Source organism: Aythya fuligula, chromosome 12, assembly GCF_009819795.1.
Source record: "Aythya fuligula isolate bAytFul2 chromosome 12, bAytFul2.pri, whole genome shotgun sequence".
NCBI lineage: Eukaryota > Metazoa > Chordata > Aves > Anseriformes > Anatidae > Aythya > Aythya fuligula.
The window spans coordinates 11,306,704-11,327,216 of record NC_045570.1 but is presented as its reverse complement, the minus strand read 5'-3'; positions in this window follow the sequence as shown (position 1 = coordinate 11,327,216).

Genomic DNA, 20,513 nt, shown 5'->3' with positions numbered 1-20,513 from the left:
TACATCTATATGTAGACTAATATTCTTCCCAATCACAGTTAAGGCACAGCTGTATTCTAGATGGAGTTTTATTTGGGGGGCAAAGATTTGAGTAAGACATAGGTGCCTCAGAAGTAGTTGCTGGACACTCCAGTGTGCCTTCAGTCAGCAAAGCCTATGTGATTTTTTTGCCTTCAGTGAGGATTCATGGATGTGACTGCCTTTAGTCTGGTTTCCTGGAGGGAGAAGACTGACCGCAGAAACATGGGGAGAAACACATCTGAGCGCAGAGCAGGCACACCACAGGTCCTGTGACTAGCACCATCACCTCCCCCAGCGAAAATAAGATAGAAGCAGAGGTGTGGAAGGCTGATGTTACGAATGCGTTGAGCTGGCGGGAAAGGTTTGTTCTTGTGAGAAACCTGAAAATATTAAGCACCTTGAAGTAGCAACACTTGCCACAGTCGGTTGACATATAGCAAAGAAAAAAAAAAGGGAAGAATTAAGGACATCTCCCAGTTGAAGCCAGCTGCAGTGCCAGTCATTCTGCAGTGGAAATTTGACCCAGGATTTGCTAATTTAGACAAGAAATTGTTTTGTAGGCAGATAAGGAATTTCCTGGGAGCAGTAAGCATGACCATGCAGAGAACAAAATCTGATCATTAGGCACTCACCAAGTCTTGTCACTCTTTTCCCTTGAATGCTCCTCTATTCTTTTCAAGAAACGGATTGCTGCTGTGTGAATTTACAAACCATTACTTTATTGACTAAATACATAAGGTCTGTTTTTGAGGCTATCCATTATCCAGTGCCTAACTCATGACAACAGTGTGATATAAGGAAATAATCTACACTGGACTGCCAAGATGAAATACCCTGTCAGGAAATACAGGATAGAAGAGGTCTGCCTGTCTCCTCTGTTTCTGACCGTTATAAGCCAAAAACAGTTCCACAAATTAAATTAACTTAATTAAGATGTCCCATGTTAGCTCTCAGCATGGTATTTCTCAGTTTGTTGTGTTCTCTCACTCATGGTCTTAAACAGTTACAGTATCAAGGAATATTTTTAACCTGCTTAAGTAACTTCCATGGCATTCATTTTTAGCTACTTATTAAATAAAGCTTATCCATATTAAATACATCACAGAGAGGAAAAAACTTTTTTATGGTTGAGTGTAATCCATTCATTGGTTTTTGGAGACACACAGTACTCTGTAGCATGTCACAAATCCACATGGTGTCCCTGAGAGCTTGATTTTTGCATATGGATCGCTGACTTAGCTGAACGATGTATAAAATTCTGTGTAGCCAGGCAGCTCCCAACAGAATACACTTCTAAGGGAGGTTATATGCATAGCTTCTTCCAGCAAAGGTCTGGAATAAGTTACACTGCAAAAATACCACTTAACTGAATGCAGAGAGTAAAGAAAAGAGCCATAATGCCCCTTTTGGATCATATCATGTTCTGTTCTTAGGATATCTTAGGATATACATGCACATCTAGAATCACAGGTAATTTGCTCTTATTTACAGAGCAGAATTCCAGCCCTCCTTTTCTTTGGCAAATAATAGACTGAGGGGTCTGGATCTTGCACGGCTGGGACAGAATCTGAGAGAGCAGTAGCTCAACAGAGCACAATGCCGACATGAGAATGGAAGAAAGCTGAGCAAATTCTTTCAGATACGGAGACTCCCTGTGATTCCAGAAAGGGACAGAGTAATCAAGGGAAGATCAGGGAAAGTCTGATGTCAGTAACAGGGAAGAAAATGTTCTTAAACACTGCAGTTTCAGACCAGCTCTAAGTGAAAGGATGCACAAGCTGTTGTGACCCACAGACAGCAGTCTGAGTAGACGGATAAATTCTCTTGGGAGGCAAGGGAATGACTTCTTGGCCACTAAAACAGAACACGAACTTAACAGCACATGGAGAATGAATGAAGCACACTTTGTGTCACAAAATATCTAACAGAAAAAGCACAGCTGGGTGGAGGAAACTAAAAAAAAAATTCAGGGTCATGAAATTCGTCTGTTAAATGAAATGAGTAGTGGAGTTTGTGGGGCTAAGACTAACTTGCAAATTAGGACACACCTCAGAAAAACAAACAAACAAACAAACAATCAAACAAAACTAATTCCTGATAATAGTCAATACAAAAAGGCAGCAGTAGCAGTGTTCTGGTTTAGGATTCCTACTGCTGCAACACAGAAAAACTTGGGGCTGACAGCGGTTTTGAACAATGTTTTTTTCAGGTCTATCTACGTTGTGGTGCTGCTGCAGCACAGCTCCAGTTTTCATCCCAGCGTCCTAACCCCGTGATGGTCATCCCTGCCCACCTGCAATGTGGGTGGGCTCAGCTGGAGCATTTCCACCACACACCGTGGTGGGAATGTGCTCCTACCGAGAGGGTGATGCACGGCAGTGTTGTTCTTCCTGGCCCGCTTAGGCGCTGCTGGGGATGAGATTTTAGCTGCAGCCCGGATGCCTTTGTTTTAGCACAAAGAAGATGAGGGCTCTGAACCTGGACAGCTGAGCAGAGCCTATCCAAATCCTGTTATGCCAGAGACCCTTGGAAGGGAGGCAGTATGTCAGACATATGGTTGCAACATGCTGTGCTCCAGCCATCCTCAGCTAGCGTATGGTCTCCTGAGTACCATTGCCAGCTGGGCTCTAATTTACACTGGGCCTGAGAATCAGGGACCTTAACAGTCTCCCTGATGGTCTCTTCTCCTTTGCTTCACTGATTTTAGATATGCAGATATTCAGAGCCTTTCATTCCTCCTGCCTGGCATCCTTTGAGGCAGACACAGGGGCATACACTTCTTTACTTGAAACCATGCATTTGGTTGAAAAAACAGAGACAAATATTCTGTGAGAGGAAAATTTCAGAATCCGGACTGTAAATTCTTTAATACCAATGGTATCACTTCAGATGTGGTGCAGGTATGTGAAGTTAATAAAACAGATGTCTCAAAAAAGTCTGATATAGAAACAGCATTGCCAAGTAGTGGAAATCATACTTATCTGTTCTAACCAACATGTGCTGCAGCATCATTTTTCATGGATCTGTGCTCTTAACTCTTTAAACATTGGATTAGTTCACATTTCTGTCATGGATTTCTTCTCAGAGAGAGAAGAAGAGATTACCTTTCTTCGTGCTGGAGTAAACTCTTTAAATAAGAGGCACATTTCTCATCATGAAATACGCATTGAAGGAAATGGTGCATAGAGGAGAGAATAACCAAATTCTTTGCTAAACCCTTGTTTAACCTTTAGTTTAAGTGTTCTATTATAATCACACAGTTTTTGCCACCTTGTAGTCAAAGTTTTCAGTTGGAAAGGTTATTAAAGGAAGTTAATTTTGGATTGTAATATCCAGCTTTTATTTGCAATTAGCCTTTGTGGGAATTTCAGAAGGAACCTGTAAACAGATTAGCCTCAATACAGTTTGAAATAAAAATGATTTAATGATACTGGACCCCGCATATTGCCCTTCTCAAAGTAATTTATAGCAACGATTAATACAGTTATGTTTTTGGCCAGTTTTGGAATATTATACTCATTCTGCTTTATGCAAAGGTCTGTTACCTGTGTTTAATATGTTTGTGAAGTATTATTTAGTCAAGTATTTTGGTGTCAAGACATCCTCTTGAAAAGAAGTGCAGGTAAATTTTCAGACATATGATTTTCCTTGCTGAATGGAGGTAATCGAGAAGCCCTAGCATCAAGCAGTGTCTCAAATTAATCCCTTGTTTCTGAATACACTGCATTATCCATAACACAGGAGACCCACCTTGTTCAGAAATGAACCTCTTCCTGGAGTTTATTTTCAGCCCACCTACTTTTCCTCATAAGATTATCCCAAGTTGTGACTGACCAAGGAACTGCTGGTGACTGACTACCTGTCAGCGGAGCCACCAGAAACTGGTGGTTCAGCAGCAGAAGGATAAATTAACTGAACTGGTGGAAATAGTCAACAGGACCATCACGCTGTCCAAGGCCATGAAATCCCAGCTATGTAACTATGACCGTATAATCCCTTCTTTTTGCTGCTTTTCTACCCAATTCTTGCACCTTATTTCAGATGACTTTGGGAATTTGGAGCAGCGAAGTGTTTTCCTATGTTTCTATGTGCGCCCAGCATACTGGGAACCTGTTTCTTACCTGGACTCCAGCACTCAACACGCGACCGCTGACAAGAGCCATGTCATCAGCTCCGGTGGGGTTGTTAAACGATGGGGGATAGTGTAAGGATTACACTTGGGTCTGCACGAGGATCCCATACTGCTTCTGCATTCTCTGCCTTTAGGAGTTTCACTGTTCAGTCACAGGCCTGAAATTCAAATGCAGACTTTTTCCCCTGTGGGCCAGATATTTACTTGCTTTTCAAAAGCATCTACATTCATATTCCCAGAATGGCAGGGTGTTTCGACTGTGAAAAGGGCACTTCTTCCAAGAGGATTAAAGGTTCTTCTTTCATGCGTCCGAGGAGGGAAAAAGCCTGGCGGAGGGAAAAAGCCTGGCGGTAGCTGCTGTGGTGCTGAGGGGAGAGACAGGAATGGGGCTCTTCTTTCTCCTCACCCTGCATTTGTTGGGGCCATTAGGAAATCTGTTTGGCTTTGGGGAAAAAGGACTGGAGGCCACTCTTACAGGGAACTTCAGTGGCAGTGTCCTTTCCTTGTCTCCACTTTGGCTTGCCGGATGTGTTTTGCCCTTCATATCCTCAACTGAAGGCTGCCGCCTGCGTGGTCCTGCTCCTCAGCGCTGCCACGTTAGGATAGCAAGTCCCTGTTTCTCTTGTTGTGCCACATGAAACTAAAAATACCAGCCCCACTGGAGTTACTGCTACATTAAAGATGTAAGTGAAATAAAAATCACTTTTGGAGCTTTTTATTTTTTATTTAATTTTTAATTAATCTTAATTAATTTGAATTTCGAAGCGATCTGAAAAATAGCTTTAAATGAATATATATATATATATATTTCGTTTTTCATTTCCAGTGCTGAGAGCATGAATAATGCAGGACAAACGTTGGTGCTCTCGGTAGGACAGCAGTCAGGACTTTGTGTGGATCAGGCCGGGGCAACCGAAGGGCCGAGAGGGCTGGGCGCTCGGCAGAGCTGTGCAGGAGAGAGAACCGGCCCTGGGACAGCCATGGGCTCCTTGTCCCCGTGGGGATGCCGGGCACGACGGGGCCGGGAGGCCGCGATCAGGGCTGTGGTGGCGGCGCCCTCGGCCTCCCTCCCGCTGCCCGCCTCAGCCCGGCGCCGCCGCCTCAGCCCGGCGCTGCGGCCTTCCCGCCACCCGCCGTTGCCGTGGCAACCGGCGGCTGCTCCCGAGGGGGGCGACAGCAAAATGGCGCCCCCGGGCTTGAGGGGCCAGGGCCCGAGGGCCGGGGCCTGGCACGCCGAGGGGGTCCCCGCGGGGCCCGCCCGCTGTGGGGCCGGGCGGTGCCTCCCTCGGGGCTGGCTGACAGAGCGGGGCCCGGCCGCTGGGCGGAGGCAGGTGGGCGGGAGGGGGCTCCGGGCGTGCCGCTCGGCGGAGGGAAGGGCTGCCGGTGTGGGCAAGGGCTGGGAGCCGTGAGGGGCGTCTGGGGAGCCGCCAGGAGAGCGCGCTCCTCGGGGAGGCAGGAGGTGGTGGTGCTTCTAATTAACGCCCCTGTGGTAGGCTAATCCGCGTGAGGTGCTCTCAGGAGGACTGCAGCAACCAAGGTGTATTTTAGGGCTCAGTTAATTAAAAGTTACTTGTCAATCTGTCTAGGTCCTGGGTTGCACTGAGAGAAACTGCTGTTACGGCTCCCTTTACCTCAGGAGGAAGCACACTGTAGTTACGCGGTTACAGCACTGTTTTGGCTACCCTCCTGTAGAGGTAGGTAGCTTCTCAGCTTCTCACAGGGATATGAGCTCGACTTCACCTCACAGGGCACCAAGTGCTGGTTCTCCTCCTGCTGCCAGCCGGGCTGCTGCCTGCTTGTAGCCCTCAGGTGGAAGAGCCCCTTCTGAGACCCTTGGGGTCTCTTTCTTCCTGACTCTTACACATAAATATGTATAGAAGTATACACATGTATATATATGTACGTATGGGATGTTATTTTTGGAGTGAACTTGTTTTTTGAGGTTGATAACAAGGGAGCAGGTCTCTCCTGACAAACTAAATTTAAAGGCAATAATCGATGTTGAATTCGGTAGGTATGGTGACTGAATAAATCAAACCATCTAAATATCTGTAAGCTCCAGAGTTTCACGCTGCATTGCAAAGCATGGCAAGCTTTTCTCAACTGTTGATTTTTTTTTTTTTTTTTTTAACCAAGGAGTAGTGTACCAACAGTGCTGACACTTGTCTTCCCAGAAATAGATGTTTAATCAAAGTGTTTGAATCTCTAAATCAGATTGCTGTTTCTTAAATGCTTTGTGGCCTATACAAAGTAACAGAGTAGCAAATTAAATGTTGTTTGATGAAGAGAAGTACTCCATTCCTAGGATAGAAAGTACACAGTATAGGGAATTACTACTCAGTTCTAAGAAAATGTTGGAGTAAACTCCTTAAATAGGAAAATAAACACTTAATATTTTGCTTTAATCAAAAAATGTTCCAACCGCTGCTCTAAGCGGAGGTTTTTGTGCCTCTCTTTTATAAATGCAAAAAAAAAAAAAAAAAAAGTAGTTGGAGGCCATGGCATCGTTTTCCTAATGATACCCAAGAAAGCTTGCCAATCTGCAGGTGACGTTCAGAATTAAAACAAGATCTTTGAACATTTTGGAGGAACAGTAACTGTTTTAAACAAAACAAAAAACATTAGAGTACTTCTATTTTATTTCACAAATGTTTATTATGAAGGTTCTCTCTGACTATGCAAGGTAATTGTTTTTAGGTACTTAGTAGATGGTTGAAAAAATCAATGTAAGAGGCTTATTTATCAAAACTCTTCTGTCTGAAGATAGTTTTGATGCTTTTGTCATACTTTTAGTCTGTATGCTGCATAGAACAATTTTGTGAAAAAGGCTGATAGCACCAGACTACAGGATAGAGAAGTTTTGTGAAAATGCTACTGTTATCAGGGACAACCACTTGCCTTTGCATGGCTTGCAAATTCTGATCCTCTTACAGATCTGATGATTGTTTTAACATGGCCAAAAGCAAGTAAGAAAACAAAAACCTGATGGTATTTCACAGTGGAGTTAGCAGAGAACAGCACTTGTGGTGTTCTAGGACTCCTATTTTTCATCTGCTCCCAGCTTGAAAAACATAATATTAGTTCAAGAGCATATACAGGACTGTGGTTAACTGTTTACTAGACAAATTGAAATGTCACAGGCTGCATAAAAGAGTATTTGATCCGTTGTGGAGCAATTAGGAAAGCAATAATTTCAGGACCAAAGCTCCCAAGTTCATTCACAGAAGAGCTGCTCCAGCTAGGACATAGGCAGCTTTTAATAGGAAGTAATGGGGTGGGGGAAGAAAACCCGTACTTGTCTCTTTACAGGGGAGAATTACAGCATGCTTATTGTACAAATAACAGCACTTAACTATTTGGTTAGCATTGTTGTCGTGAACCCATGTCCTTATTGCAACTTAAAACGCTTAATTGTAATTCCTCCCATGAATACTTAATGGAGCTATACTTCAGATTGGCTTTGGTCTTCCCTGCTTACGTGGATATCTGGTGATCTAGTGGATATTTTTTTCCTCAAATTTAGAACCAACTACCGATCTCTGTTCACCTACAGTGAACTTGGCCATGCAATTTAATGCTTTTTCTTTGTGCCTCACAGTTAGTTATGCTAATGGAGTAATAACTTTGTGATATTTAATGTTTACAGTGTTAATAGGAAAACATAGTAGCTGTGGTTTATTGTACTGGAGGTTCTTAGTATGTTATTTATAGATCTAAAACCTACAAGATATGATATAAAAGCCTTCAATATGAAAAATGTAACATTTCTGAGCAGACAGTGAGAAAATTGCCTTTTAGAGGTCAAAACTCCCAATGCCTCTGGCAACATGGCCTTGATGTCATTTGACAGGGTGGAAACACAGCCCTTCATGGGAATAAACAGCCAATACCTGCATGATTCATTTTGTTAGGAGGGTTCTCCCATTGTTGCTAGGCAATATTTGCTAGGTGGAGTTTAAAAAAAAAAAAAAAAGCCAACAACCAAAAAAAAGAAACCCTAAGCCAACTGCTGTTTCCTCAGATATAATACTTCTGTAAGTTGCCTTACTGTTGGGGTTCATTTTGTTTGTTTGTTTTGATAAGGTGGTAATTTCTCCTTTCTGCAGAATTAACGAGAAGCAGTGACTGAATCCCTGTAGATGCCTTCCCCTGTGAGAGGCAGGGAAAGAAAGAGGTGGGAAAGTGTTGTCACCTGGTGAGCGGAAGGATTCCTTTTTATCTTCCTCCTTCTGTACTTAGAACTGTCTGTATGGAAATGCTCAGCAGTTTTGTGATGTGCAATTCTTACAGAAGAAGCATGGCAGAGACCAGCAGACATTCATTTGAAATGATTTTCATTCTCTGCATTCTGGAATGGACTTGAAAGCAGGTCTCAGAGGCAACTTGTATGTACCAGTTTGTCTTACATATTTATTTATGACAGACTTGAATCTTCAGGATGGTATTCTATCAAGTGACATACTCACTCAGTGTGATGTGTGTCTAAAAATAGGTCATTGTCAAAGGACAGGGAAGAAATTGTATAAATTCATCAAACTAAACCATTGCAGTCTAGTATGATAGCACAGTGAAGCTGAGGTAATTCTGTGTTTGAAATAAACTTTCTAAGGATTATTTTTCTAGAATAATATATTAGCATTATATTTATCAAAACAGGAGAAGGCTGATTGCAGACTGTAAGATATCTAATGTTAGTGGGTTACTCCTGGCACTGCAGTTTGAAAATTGTTCTCAAAGTAAAACAAACGAGAGGTCATACCAGAACATAACAGTATTGGACCAAACTTTACTCTCATAGTTAAAATACCCTTGAGTTCAGATAATTCATTTGATAGGTTAAATCATACCATAAAGCATTTATTTAATGTGGGATTTAGGTGTTTTGGCTGGAAAATAATGTTCCTTTTGTGTGCATTTGGCCAATGTGAATGGATTTTTCTCCCTTCTAGAGTAAGTAATGACATACTTGAAAAGTAAAACCACGAAGAAAGGCACTGTTTAAAAACATGACATATAGAAAGGAATTCTTGTCCCCTTAAATAACCTGTTGATGTGTAACAATGTGTATTTTTGGACTCTAAGAGTTATTCAGATTTTTCTGGTTATGACAATGTAAGCACTACTATTTAAATGAGGCCTGTAAACATAGTTGCACAAAGCAGCACGCATTCTGTTGCTTAACTGCCGTGTTTTTACTGCCAATCAACTGGAGGGACTGATATTTAGTGAAGGATCCTCTGTGGAAGTGGTCAGTAAGGGCACTAATATATCTATGTTATGTGATAGGGTTTGAAGTTACCAGGTACAGGAGTAGGCAAGAAATAAAGGAGAAGTGTGACATCTGGTGGAAAGATAGCATCAGGAAGGAAAGATCTGTGAATGATAAACAGGCTTTTGAGGGAGAGGGGCTTAAAAGTGGGTTGTGTGATGTGTGGAGCAGTATTTATACCACTGCTGGAGACTGATGAGATCATCTCCAGTGCATAACCTCACCCACTCATATCCCAATCATATGGCATTTTCCACTTAAGCACAGGTCCTATTGCCTTTGGATAGTACTAGTTTTCCTGTATTTTTCTTCTATTTTAATGTTAGCATCTTATTTGCTAGGACAATACATTCTAAGAGTTGTGTATCACTGTTGGCTGTGACATTTCCATTATTTGGGGACAAACTCCCATCTGCAAGTTTTTGCCTGCTTCCTCACAAATAACGCTTCTTGGGAACTGGCCAACTCTTGCAGGGAAACCATATAGTGATTATCTGACAAATCTGGCATTTCAGCCTTCCAGTTCCAGCTGGGTCAGTCCTGACAATGAGATGGGAGAGACCCAGCTGAGGTGGTTGGCTTCTTCTTGGTCAGCCATACCGGGCATGTAACACCACCGCGAGTGAATAACGTGCTCCTTCAGGTAACCAGATTGCTGGAGTCACAAGCTGGGGCATACGCATCAACTGTGACATTTTAGTACCATGATGAGTAAAATGCATTGTTTACTCTGAAGAGCGAACTGTTCTGCTGCGCTAGCAGAACTGTGGTGCATTAGTCACAGTTCTTATTGATATTCTAAATGAGTCCAAGTGGAAGGACTCGGGGAAAGAGGTTGCTGGTACATTCTGTGCCGTTTAGTTCAGTGTTGAGCTGTGCCTCCCTGGTCTACCTCTTCCTTGTGAGAATGGCAATAATTACACTTTTCTGTGTGTTTGAAGTAGGTTGTGTAGGCACACTCATAGTTGTGAAACCACATCAATTAAAAGCAGTTAAACTCTGTTACTGTGCTGTCATATGAAGACTGGATGTAGGCCAAGCTTCAGTCTCTTCCTGAGATGCTTGGTTTATGTTTGTTTTATCTTGGGGGGAGGGAACAAGGCTGTGTTTTCCCTCAGGGAACCTAGTTACATCAGTTAGTAGCTTTCAGATTACTGTAGGGGTATGTAGATGTAGGAGTAGTCCTATTAAAGAGGAGCAGTTACTCTAGTTTAATTGTCTTGACATCCTGAATGAGCAACACAAGGTTTAGTGAAGTTGAAGCCTGATTATTTTAAGAACTCTCTAGATCTAGCCTAAAAATCAAACCAGAAGTCTTGAGGGGAGAGGAGGAGTAAGGGAAGGGTTTCTTGAGAATCTGTTGCAAAAATTTTCTGATAGAACTGAAGTTAGTGAAAGTTGGATATGAAAATTGCTTATGGAACTATACCACTGGATGCCACTGTTGCTTCATGGAATGTCATACTAAAATAACATTGGCTCTGCTTATTTGAAAATAGCTGCTTTTCCTTTACTCTTCTTAGTTCTTTCTTTATTACTTGAATTTCTTTTCATATCAAAGGAAAGGAGAAATCATGCCCCACATATTCTCTCCAGCAACATGGTGATACGGTTCCCGTATCTAGAAGTGACAGCTTGTCATAAGGAAGAAAAAGGAATGACAAAGTTTTCTTTTTTCCCCCCTTCCTTCTAAGGTAAAATCTTCTTGAAAAGAAGAAAGGTTCAGATGAAAGAGCAGCCAATTTTCCTTGCAACTAAATTCCTTCTCTCTGGCTCTGAATCTTGTATTAATCACACCTAGATTTGGACACTGAGACTTTATTCCCATTTTTATGTCATCCCAGAGAGCAGGGCAGAGGGTCATTCTTGCAAATACATGTTTATTTCCTTTCCAAAGTGTAGGGCATTTTGTACTTGAAAGTGTTTTTTGCTGGTTAGAATTCTTTCTCCTTGGGGGAAGCAGGGAGGGTGAAAGTCATCAGGTAAATCTTTAATGGCTGTGTGTTTTCACAGGCTCACTGCTAATCAACTGATTAACAACTCTTGGTCTTTTCTCTATGTCATACAGTGTTTCTTATTTTTTTTGTTCTTTTTACTGAAACATACCCATACATTTTGGATTTTGATTTCTTTTAATTTAAAAAATTCTGAACCCCAGTTCTCAGGTTTCTGTGTGTGTTTTTATTTTTATTTTTATTTTTATTTTGTGCACCTAATTCCAATGGGAGAAGAAAAATATATAAGAAAACTGAGAGACTTAAGCTTTTTCTATCATCGTGCTGGTATGTGCAGTGTACTAGCATGGCTTCTTCAGAGAAGGGGACCACTTTCTGCTGTGTGCCTCCTCTGTTGGGTAAGCCCTAAATGTTAGTGGTGCCATAAAGTGCTAGCCTAATTAATGACAGTAGAAATAGGGAGGAAAAGCAAGCACAATGGGAATGATGTGTTGAGATGGCTCTGAAGGAAAAAGACAATAACCATGTAGCCCTGAGAAAGCACGTTTATTCTGTCTCTGCAAGCTGGGCGGGAGAAGGCAGACAGCAGGGCTTCAGCCCCGAGGCCTTGGCAGTGCCATGGAAACGGCACAGGAGCACCACATCCCTCCGGCGCTCCGGGCCTCGTGGCTCTGCTGCGGATTTAGAGGCAGCAGCACCCACGCAACCTGTGTGGGGATGCAGGAAGGGGAAGGTTAAAACGCGTGTTTGCTCTGCTGCTTCACATCTGGCTTGTAAGGAAAATTGAGGGAGAGGGAAAGGAACAAGTAACTGTACTAAGTTTATTGTCAGAGATGGAATAGCAGCTGCAGCACAATCTACTCCACTGGATGTCTGACAGCCAGAATGGTTTAATTACACCACTGTTCAGTGATAATTCTTTTCTCTCTGGAACCCGGGCTGAAGTTTTGCCTTGATTAGGCTTTGTAATCGAAGTTTTCCAGTGGGCAGGACTGAATGCTGCTTTTTACGTTGTTGGAGGTACCGAAGGGAAGCCTGCCAGCAGAGCTGCTACTGCTGTTGATGCCACAAACTTGTAGCAGTGACCCAGATAACATTGAGACTGACACAGTAAGTTACAGTGTCAGGAGAAATAAATGTCTCCCACAGCCCCTCAGAGAGCTCCAGCTGTGCTGCGGTACCTGCCCTTAAGCCCAATCTACCCAAGAAACTGACCCACTGCTGACAGTCTGGGGCTGCCTGGGCTTTGCTCAATTAGGAGCTAGTTGTATACGTGCATTCAGAAAATGCACAGTGCTTACAGGTATTTGGAAGGTAGGGTTATTTAGGGTGCTTTTTAAAGGACCTCTACAAAATGATTGACTGGGCTTTGCCATATGTATTAGGAATTCCTGGTGGTCATCTAAATATGACAGCTCTCTGGAGAGCAATTTTGTGCTCTATCCCCTCATCCACCACCTTCTGCCCAGTTTTTCTCTGTCCTATACCTGTGAGGGGGCTATTGTTCAAATCATGCTGGGTTTCTTCTCCGTCCTGGCATCCTCCTTAATGAGGGTCTCTTCTCTGTCCTGAAACCACAAGTTCTACTTCATATTATGCCATACAAAAAGAAGGTTCTCCCTATTCTCATTGGCTTGCATCAGGAGTGATTTCATTGCTGCAGGGTACCGTGTGGTGATGCTGTGGCTTGATGTTGTGGGCTTGCTCAAACTTGAGATCTGTGAGGCACTGCAAGATAGAAGAGGTGGACGTTTTCTGCTTCTGACTTGGGTATCTTTGGACAACATTCTAAAAAGAATATTGCTGTGAGAAAAATAACTAAATGAAGTTTGACTTTTATTCGTAAAGGCCTGGGCTCTTACATTTAATGTGTAAACTGGTAAAAAAGCAAGTAAGGTAGAATAGTAAGTTACTCAAACTTGGGTATTGAGACATTGCTGTGGGGTTAGCAAGCTACCTAGCATACATGTACAGAGAAGCCAGAGAAGGGTTAAAAACAAGCGTTTCAGTTGTATGCCATGTAACCTGTCTGCTGCCTCTTCATTCCCAGAGTTTTTCAGCCGATGTCACTTCTAGAGTGACTGGATGCAGAAGGCTGCAGCTGAGTGCTGCTCCCTGGCTTCCCTGACTTGTGTGTGTATGGAGAGATCAGAAATTCATGCTTACATGCTTCTGCAGTCTTGAGTTCCTTTTGAGTATTCCTTAAGTGTTGAAAATTCAGTCCCTAATGCATCAAGAACTTCTTGAAGATTAAAAAATCATTGATTTGTAGCTGTGCCTATTTTTGTGTACTGGGAAGCTTAACATCTATCTGTCTATAAACCCTGGTGCCAGAAATGGCAAATAAATGTTCTATATCTCTTACAGGAAGCAATAGACAAAGAGCAAATGTGTTTTGGAGCAGAGGTTGCGAGTGTTTCTCCATGCCACAGGCATTGTCAGAGTTGTGCATATGGCTCTGTATGTGTGTTCATAGCCATAAATCCGTACAAAGCAGAAGCCAATTGGTTTTACCCCATGTAAGCCTCCACTTGCTTATTTATTTGAAAGCAGCAACTCATTCTTTTTCCTTTATTTGTAACCTTCACAACTTAATGTTTTTATAAATCTTAAAGGTGACATCTTCACAAGGTAGTTCTTCTCTCTGCAGTCCTTCCATGTCTTTCATCCTGCTGCAGCATGTTAAGAAAGTGTCAATGTGTTTGCAGCCCCTCTTTTATTGGGGGTGGTTTTTGTAAACTTATGTGGCCTCTTAGGAGATGTTGCATCCTTTGGCTGCTGGTATATGGAAAGTAATTTTGTTCCAAATGCATTTAAGTCTCTTTCAAGTGGTGCTGGATGTCTGCAGCTCTTTGCTACAAGTTTCTCCAAACTCTCAGAGGAGATGTTTTTTTCCAACAGCTCCTACCTGATAAGCAGTCACTCTCCTGTGATAATCCTGCAGCCACTCATTTTGTTCCTTCAAGCTTCTGTTCCCATGTAGCTAACCTAGTCATTAGTCCGATTATTATTTAAGCTGATTGCAAATTCTGATTTGGACTCCTTTTGCTTCTCTAGTGAGTGATTAGAGAAGGCATTTTTCCAATCAATCCGTACTGTTAATGGAAATGTTATCACTTGCAGAAGATACATTTGGACACTTGCAGATTCTTTTTTCTAAAGTGATTGAGTAGTTTAAGCTGAAGCTTGTAGCACACTCCTAGAAACTGTTAGCTTTGCAGTGCACTAGATGTGTAGGGATTTCATGCTTGTGCTTGACAACATGAAAATATTCCCCAAAGATGTTTTTCATATCTCTCCTGTCCTCCACTGTAATGAATTCAAGTTCTTGCTATTTCTGCTAGGGCAATATTTCAAGTGCATGAAGTCATTGTTATTATAAGATATTTTGGGACTTAAGTTCTTAGGTGAACATAAGAGACCAAGGTAGCAGATAGTGGTGAGATTGCCATTGTTAGGAAAAAGTATTTTGAAAGATAAAATAATCATAAGTGTCACTTCTAAAGCTGTCCAACCATGTGTTCTTAGATGAAAAGAAGCAGATTAAATCCTTGATTCAGTTAGTATGTGGACTTCCCTGAACATTCTGGGAGCTGGAGCAGAGTTAATAACAGAGGGTCAAAGAGAAGACTGGCTGGTTATTAATCTTAGTTTGCCTGTGGAATATAACTGAAGAGTGTTTTCTTTTTTCATCCCCTGAACAACAATGCTATGAAACTGTAGGTTTTGCTCAAATCTAACTTAAAAGCAATTGAGGAGAAATAACGAAAGCTGCAATATTACATCTTTTTTTTTTTTTTTTTTTTTTTTTTTTTCTCTGCAAGGAAACTTGCAGGGGAGAAGACTTGCTGTGATTCAGATCAGCTGAATACTAAACCAGTAAAGATTTAGTGGGACTGCCAGTCTTTGTCCAGGTCTGAAAGCATGTGTACAGGGGGAGTCTAGCTATATTATATTTAGAAAGTAGAAAGCATTTGAAAACAAATGAAAGCTGCATTGTTATAACTTCATCCAAAGTATTTAATCATCTGAGATAAGAGAATGCAAAAGGGCTAAATGTTGCAATCAATATCTTCAGAACTGCAGTTCCGCATAGAGAAGCACACATTCTGAATTGGTAAAAGAGTTGTATTAATTATATGGCATGCTACACTACACATAAACACCATTAAAAAGTCAGCCTTTATCTTAAAACACTTCCAGTTCCTACTGTCCTCATTATTAACATCCATATTCTATATTAACGCTTCTGGCAAGAGGTAAAAGACATCCAGGGTGAAAAGAAATTAGTTTCATTTTTCAGTAATTATGGGGAAAACTGTGTTCTCTGGCTTTAGTCACCCTCTCAAGTTATTCTAATGCTGCTGGTTAAAAAGATCCTGATCTATGGTGTTTTGCTAATGATCAACAGTTTTAGAAATGACATATTCCAGCAGCACAGCCTCTATTACTGGGACACTTTTTCCCTCTTGGGCAGCCGCCAGATCTTTCAAATAGACCGAGACAGCTTAAGGAGGGTAAGGTTTTTAAACTTGTTACCACTATTGCTTGAGATGCAGACTAATGTTTCTAGTTTTCAAATGAAAGGCTACATCCTCCGAGACAGGTATTTAAACTTAATCTGTCTGAGGGGAAAATACTGTTAGTATCACAACTTGGTAAAAGAAGAGCCACTATAGAGTACGACAAGAATTAAATGGAAATGACAGGACAGCAGGCTAAGGTGGTAGCATATTACAATGTGGTGAGCTCTATACAGATAAGAAAAATCTTAATTTGTCAGGTGTGTTTTCCTGTTTTAATTTCGGAAAGGTCTTTTGTTTCGTGAGGTGGAATGGCAGCTGAGTAAAAGGTTGCAGTAGGAGGATGGTAATGCATTTTGAGAGATGCATCCTGGAGAACTGAGTAGGTACCTGCTAATGAGAAACTGGAATGTGTAGTTTATTTTTCTTTTCCACTATTGAAAATTGGGCTTATGCTGCACTTGAAAAGATCAGTGGTCAAAACAGAGCTGAGTACTATATTGCTTTCTTCTAGAGTGTAGCATGTTGCTGTTGTAGTAAACTGCTGGTACTTTGTCTCATATGAATGCTGATTTTTTTTTTTTTTTTTTTCAAGTTTTGAGAAGCTCTGACTTCCCATGCATCCACTTACAGTGTCATGCAAAGAATAAATGGCACTTCAAGTGACATGTTGAAATGCAAGTGAGCAGTAGCTCGGGTACTTGAATTGAACGACCATTTTCTTTTGTATTAAGTCCTTGCATATCTGAGTGACTTGTGTAAATAAGTGCATTGGTCAAGTGGCTGTGTGCCATCTGTAGCCATTTGTAGAATTTCTGAGGTTTTGTTGAGGGTTAAGCCCGGTAAGCAGCTGAGCACCACGTAGCCACTCATTTGCTCCCCATCACTGCAGTGGGGGAAAGAATCAGGAAGGGTAAACCTGAGAAAACTTGTGGATTGAGATAAAGACAGTTTAATAAATAAAACAAAGCTGCTTGTGCAAGCAAAACACTGAATTTGCTTGCTACATCTCATCAGGCAGACAATTAGCTATTTCCTTGAAAAGGAGGGCTTCATCGTGTGTAATGGGTACTTGGAAAGACAAACACCATGACACTCAACATATGCCCCTCCTGCCCCTTTCTCCTCTTTCCCCCAGCTCTTATTACTGAGCATGCCATATGGAATGGAGTATCTCTGTGGTCAGTCTGGGTCAGCTTTCTGGTTGTCTTCTTAACATCTTGTGTGCCCCAGCCTACTTACTGCCAGGGCAGCGTGAGAAAAAGGTGGCTTAGAGGCTGTGCAAGCACTGTTCAGCAACAGCTAAAACATCCCATGTAATCATCGCTACTTTGGGCCCAGTCCAAAGCACAGCACCTTACAGGTTACTAGGAAGAAAATTAGTTCTAACCTGACCAAGACCAATGCATGCTTTCATTGACATTTATGCTTGGAATGCAATGTGGTGTAGAAGAACCATTGTAAATGGTGGTGGAGTGAATGGATGGTGATACTTCTTAAGAACTGAATTTAGTTCACAGAGAAACAAATAGTTTCTTGCTGGGGTGGCTCTTGCTTTGATGCCCCTAAGGTGAGTTTGCAGCTGTTGATCTCAGACAAACTTTGTTGTGATTTTTATGTTGTGAGAACTAATCTAAGTGCTTATTTTTTATTACACTTTAAATTGTACTGCAGATGATCTTGTCTGTAACTTAATTTTTGAAGTAGTTCTGTAGTCTGTAATGGGGAGTTACTTAAGCTTCTTGTGGTTAGTGTTGTACTTTCAAATGAAGGCAGCATCCTTTGTCACTTTCTTCTTTCTGAAAGAACAGGCTATTTTCTTAAAGGTATTTCGTGTTTGTTTGCTGGATAATACCTTTATGAAGTGCCAAACTTTAAATAATTCCGGTCAAGGAATTTAAGTAGATCTTACAATCATTTTTTCCCCACCAAGGTATTTTATCTTTCCAAAATAGGAATATAGAGGTCTGCAGATATTAAAACTGCAGCAAGATGTTTTACATGGCTAGTTTGTACCCTTCTGTCACCAGATCACCTATATAATTAAACGTCCTTATCCTTTGATGTTACAGGCAGGCATCGGGATGCAATAGAAATATATTGGGACAAGCTACGTAAGACTGCCTATAGAGCATCAGAATTGTTCTTCTACTGAGTATGAAATCTTGCCTTTGGCAGTAAGCTATACTGAATTCTTCAGAAGGGAATAAAAGGGAGAACCTTTCTCTAAGCAGGAAGTTAACTTTGCATGCAGAGCTGGTATGGGTGGATTTCTACCTCTTTTCCATTTGGTGCTTTGATTTTCTTTCCCTTTGTCTGGACCGTCTCTTACAACAGTATTAGTTATTCAGTCCTTTGGAGAAAGTCAACAAAACCAGTGATGGTAAACTCCATAGCTGACCAAATGCTGTACACACTGATGTTCCTGTTTCATGGTAAATACTGCAAGATTTCATGCTGTTATGGTACTGAATAGGGTAAAAGGTACAGTATCCTTTTTAATCTAGTGCTTGCTGAAGAGCTTTCTTTGATTAAAGGTGGTGCTTGTTTCAAGATGTTTGATAAAAGCTCCTTATATATTTTTAAAAGCTACGTACCAAGCTATTACATATTTTTAAGGTAGTAGCATCACTTTCTGTCATTGCCTGTATCCAGGTATCCATCTGTCTTACCAGGAAAAATAACCTCTGTAGCTGAGAGGAACACAAAGCAGTGCTGCTGCAGGACCAGTCCTGGTGGAGCTGCCCAAAGGCGTGGTAGTGTGTTCTCCCTTTGGGTGGACCCTGTAACACTTCTCTGAAGCAATTTCTTCCTTTGTCCAGGGGCTCTGCAGTGCCCTTCTCCTCCTTTTGGCCTGTAACTGGCTTCCTGCTTGGCAAGGGTTCTGCACCATCTTAAGGGACCACTGAATGAGGGCATCTGTAGTGGGCCTGGTTCCTTTCTTGGCTACCTGACTTGAATGCAGGGGCTACAGGTGCAAGTTTCTACTTTTCCCTGCAAAGTAATCTTGTAAAGTGGTGTTTTGTGAGGGCATGTGATCTTGATGGACTGGGGGGAAATGATGTAGAAAATTTATTACGTGTCAATGAGGAGCAAAATTCCTTAGGTTTTTAATCTTTGAGTTCTCATTTGATTTAGTCAAAATCTTCCCCTATGTTAGTTACCAGTGAGACTTAACTCTGAAAATGTGAAGACTTGAGGGTCTATCTGATTCACAGGAGGAGCAGTATCAGCCTAATGGGACCCTGGTTGAAACTTTAATTACAAGAAGGCAGTAAAAAAGAAAGGCAGTTAAAAAAAAAAAAAAAATCCTCCTTATCAAATTGTGTTGCTAGTTTAGTCAGGCTAAAAATTCTACTTAATCTTAATGATTAGTAAGAGTTCTTCATTTCTGTGAGATTTATAGTGGTGTTAAATAAATTACAAATTATTGAGGCAGTATATTAAAGGAGATCTAATCAAGATATCCAGAATATTGTGACATATTTAAAATCCCATAATATTTAAAGAAAAAAAAATTTGGAGGGGGTAAAAATACTTTATATACAATTAGTGGCAGTGTGATTAATAACCTTGGGCTTAGATTTGATGTCTTCCTTTGGGAATTGAGTTTTTTCTCCTATATCTCTGGAACCAAATATGCCTTAATTACCAATCAAACAGTCAGTGAAGGCAGAACTGAAGTGCAGATGTATATACTTGAATTCACATTAGCATTTCTTCCACAAACTTGGGTTTGCGAGGCTGAGTATCTTCACAGGTGTTAATTGCGCTCAAATGATGTGTGTCCATGTTATGAACACTGACTTTCAAGGCAGGCAGACCTGTTTCAGGTCATATATTTATAACTCATGTTAAACTGTGTGTCCCCGGCATAAGGAGGACACACCTGTTGGAGCAAGTTCAATAGGGCCATGAAGGCAATGAGATGGCTGGAGCACCTTTCCTATGAAGATAGGCTGAAAGACCTAGGGTTGTTCAGCCTGGAGAAGAGAAGGCTCTAGGGAGACCTTATAATTGCCTTCCAGTACCTAGAGGGGGCCCACAAGAAAGCCAAAGAGGGACTTTTTACAAGGGTGCATAGTGATAGGATGGGGGGTTAACACTTTTAGTTGAAAGAGGGTAGATCTAGATTAGACATACAGAAATTCTTCGCTATGAGGGTGGTGAGGCACTGGAAAAGGTTGCTCAGAGCAGCTGTGGGTGCCCCATCCCTGGTAGTGTTCAAGGCCAGGTTTGATGGGGCTTTGAGCAACCTGGTGGGAGGTGTTCCTACCCCTACCCATAGCAGGAGGTAGGGATTATGTGATATTTGGAAGTCCTTTCCAACCCAAACCATTCTATGAAAGTCAGTTGGATTGGGGAGCCCAGAGTTTTGGAAGGTGTTACTCCAGTTTGTTTTGCCAAACCAGATGTATTTGCAAGGAAACTTATTTCTGAGGTTGAAGCTTCTCCCATGCTTGGAAATGGGAGATGGTGTTCAGAACAAGTCCTTATAGTAATTTTGGATATCAGTTTCTCTTAGTTTATGTAAGCAGTGAGGGAGAAATAGCTTCTTGTGGAAAAGGTAGAAAATGGAAATTTGGCATATGCTGTTTGGGACCTTTCTGGGT